The sequence below is a fragment of the Haplochromis burtoni genome, unplaced genomic scaffold (genome assembly GCF_018398535.1).
Source record: "Haplochromis burtoni strain Fernald_Lab_line unplaced genomic scaffold, NCSU_Asbu1 Contig_39, whole genome shotgun sequence".
Taxonomy (NCBI): Eukaryota; Metazoa; Chordata; class Actinopteri; order Cichliformes; family Cichlidae; genus Haplochromis; species Haplochromis burtoni.
In genome coordinates, this window is record NW_024582400.1 from 61,653 (window position 1) to 65,620 (window position 3,968).

Here is a 3,968-nt window from a genome sequence, read left to right on the forward strand (position 1 = left end):
ATATATATATATATATATATATATACACACACATACACACACACATACATAATAAGAAACTAAATATGTAGTAATAATATAACGACATGGCTTAGTTTTTGTGGTTTTACACTTTTTTAAAAATATTAACTCATAATTTAAAACAAGCCTAACTGCAGTGCCTTCTTGGCCCACTGGGGGCCGCTGTCGGACAGAGATTCAGTGCAGCACTTTTTGTTTTTTTTAATGGATCCAAACCATGCAAGTCTAAAGCTGTAAACATTTACAGTCTTTGCCTTAAGCTTTTATAAAAATGTAGGCCTGCATGAGAGCTTCTCTTCGGGACCCGGCTCATTATGCAGACTGTGTAAAATCACCTGGAAATGTACATTTAAAAATACTACAAACATGGTTACATTCAGTATTTTTCTTGACTGTGTGCCTAATTTGTTCTTACTAAATTTGGGAATGTCGTAAAAGAAAAAGAAAGATGTAATCTAACAAAATGGATGTGAACTGCAGTTTATAGCAACCATCACTCAAACAGCAGCAAAACAAAACTGGATTTGTTGTCGACTATTTTTAGCTGTGGATTAATCCACTCTCAGTCTCTGTGGGACTGAGTGAAAATAAACAACAGTGTATTTGCTCATAATAATGAAGAAACAGGTCAGTGCAACGGTGTGGCTCAATTCTGTGTTTTTAATAGTCTTAGAGGTGTTATAGGAAGATTATCAGGGTTTTAATGTCGCTGCTCTGTCTTTTTTTTTTTTAAGAAAAACTGGATTTTGCAACTTTTTTGTGCAGGTTTTGTGACACATACCTCAACTGTATTTAAAAATGACCAGTAACCACTGCACACAGAAGCATAGATGGGAGAAGGGGTTAAATAATAGAAGAGCATCTTGTTATTCTCCCCTTAGGTATTAAATATATCAGTAATACCACAAATATTACAGAAGACATGGAATGATAAGTGGTCTCCTGATCCAATGCAATAAAAGCAGTTGAAATGTAGGTCAGCGTATGTCTCCGCAGTCACGAGATGAGCCATCAAACGACGAGCGCCATATTTATTTTTATCAAGCCCATTTCAGCCAGATCGCCTCTAATTCTGCCTGACAAGTGATGTAATGACTCAGGGAGGACTCGCAGTGATGAGAGCACGCACAAGATGGCGCTATGTACCTGAACATGGCTCTGCAGGATTTCTTTCTTTTTTTTTTTTTCTTTTTTTTTTAAATCCACAACTGGAAACTGTGCCTGCTAATAAATAAATCAGGAATATCTTGACGGGGAGAATTGTCTGATATAACAAGATTTAAATGATGATAATCCAATTTTTTTTCCAGAAGGGAAAGCCTGAATTATTAGGAAATCTATTAAAATAAATCAGAGGAATAGAAGAGTTACGCACTGCAGATGGAGAGAGAAAAAAAAGGGGGGGAGAGAAGAGAAATGTCCCTTTTTTCAGATCAAATTCAGAGACAGGAAGTACAAGACGAGTTAACCTTCCCAAGTACGCTTTAGAAACCTCTGCTTTAGTCAGTATGAATATTTATTCTGGTGATTGACAATGCAGTCAAGAAAAAGACAGAAATATGGATGGGAGAGATCCTGAAGTGGCTGACCTTGACTGCAGAGACAGTTAATGTCACAGTCTGCCAATCACAGTCATTATTGCTGTGTTTTATCTCTCTCTCTCTCTCAAGTTACATATCACATTATTATTATATATATTACGTATATATATCATATATATACTTTATATTTTATGATATATAAGTATAAATATAATAATATTATATATAAATATATAATCACTAAATTAATATAGAATATATATAATTATAATATAATATATATTAGTATAATAATTATATATATATTATATGTATATGTGTGTGTATGGTTTTATATGTGGGTGCATATGTATATATATATATATGTGTATACATATATATATATATATATATATATATATATATATATATATATAAATTATAAATATATATATATATTTATATATATTAATATTACCCCCTAAATGTGTTCTCTGGCTGCCTTCCTGTCTAATTTCTAATCACTTGATGTCATTTGTAGCTGTGAATCATTCAAATGAGTGTTGCTTGAAACGGTGACCCGACCAGCTGTGCCTGCTGGTGAGATGTTTGTCGAGGCCTTCAGTCGACCGAGTCGCAGTTGTTACGTGGCAAAAAAATCTGCTTTTATGATGCCTCGCATTTCAGATGAGGCGGCTTTATTCGGTGCTCTGAGCTAAAGGACGGTATGTGACTCCCTTTTTAAAAATGTATGTAAAAATGTGCAAGACTTGTGTAGTTTCTTCAGGGTTTTAGCTGTTAGAGGGTGTACATTTTTCCTTTTTGGCATCACTTTATGTGGAAGATGTTATGTTGAATAGTTTTTGTCTTTTTGTTAGCTGTGAATATGTGAAATAAAAGTCCAAGTGAGGGAGTCAGGGTGCTAGAGATTAGAGAGGTACAAAAACCAGAAGATTTTTTAGGTGATTTTCATATAAAAATGCAGGAAATATTCACATTAAAGAAATGAATTAACTCCAAACCCTAAACCTTAACAACATGAAGTGCAGAACATGGCTTCACGTCTCTCATTTTGTTTGACCAGCAGTCCAGAAACTGAAATATACTGAGTTTATGATAATAAAATAAACCAAAGTATCATTTAGCATTTCATGCCTGTAAAGCATTTATTTATTCTATTATTCATTTATTTTTTACTGTCTTAAACTGAAATTTCAGGCTTGGACCTAAGACTCATGGTTTGTGCTGGGGAAAAGAAACATGCCATGAACTGTGACCCCACAGGGTTTAATAATTGAATATATCAAAATTGATTAGTAGACTAAATGCCTCATCTTTCTTTTTGTAATGTACAGTTCTTATATCCTCTAACCTAGACAGACATATGTTGAAAATAATGCTTTTTTGTGAAACGGTAGCCGTAGATTCATCCTTTAATCTACGCTGGGATGCTGGTCGGAGGCCAGAGGAGGGTCGAGAGATAAGGACGGGGATTCTGCTGCCAGCTGTCTCTCCAATCTCCCAGAGGAGACCAGATTACATAAAAAGCTTTAATCCGGGTTTAAGACCCAAGCCAGCGGTGCAGGTCCTCTCCAGGGGCTTGGAGAGAGAGAGAGGGGAATAAAAAAAAAGCAAAAACATTTAAGATTGACAACGGGATTGAAGATGAGCGAGGGAAGATCCTCATCCCTTTCTAAACTTCACATCAGGGGCAGGAAGGTGCTTAAAGAAGGGTCTTTGCTGGGAAGATCGATCTTTCAGATTAAATATAATTTCACATCCTTTCTTCTTTTTTAAATATTTCGGACAATATAGCTCCCCTCCCAGCAACAAAAAAACCCCCTCCTCGATGGAGGAGCCTCCTTCCCTGTGATTAAGACCGTGAAACCTCTCTGTAGATTTAGGTCAACAAAAATCGAGGCTGCCTGAACCTCAGAGTCGAATGGGGTCACAGCGCTAAGAGCTGCATTTCAGTAGTGGCTTTCTCAGACTGTATTCTACTCATGTTTCCTGTATAATAATAGAATTGGGTCAAGGCCTTGTGAATCATTGGTGCCAATGGGCAAAAACCTTGCAGCTTTTTAAAAAAAAAATTCCAAGCCTGATAAAAACTCTAATTTAAAGATATCCTGATAAAAGCTAAAGAAGGATTGGTCTCTGATAGGAGTCCCTCCTCCTGTGTCCATCATTTCTGCTGTTGCACTGATTTATATACTTTTATTTTTTATATATAATTCTGCTCTCCTTGTCTCCGTTGCTCAGGCAGGAAGTTGGAGAAGGGGAATGCAGAGAGGGAATTTTTCATGACATCTGATGGGGAAAGTGGGTCATGCTCGGTGTTGCAGCACTGCTAGCCTCCTCCTCTATGGCGGCTATTGAATTAATCACGCTTTACGCTCGGCTGGACAACGCAGTGCACAAAAATGC

At 36.4% G+C, this 3,968-nt stretch overlaps 1 protein-coding gene across 8 annotated transcripts in view; it reads right to left on the bottom strand.

Annotated features, from left to right (window-relative positions):
* Window positions 1–3,968, bottom strand: part of LOC102308458 (poly(rC)-binding protein 3) — a 27,517-nt gene that overhangs the window by 18,127 nt on the left and 5,422 nt on the right. The window lies entirely within an intron of this gene.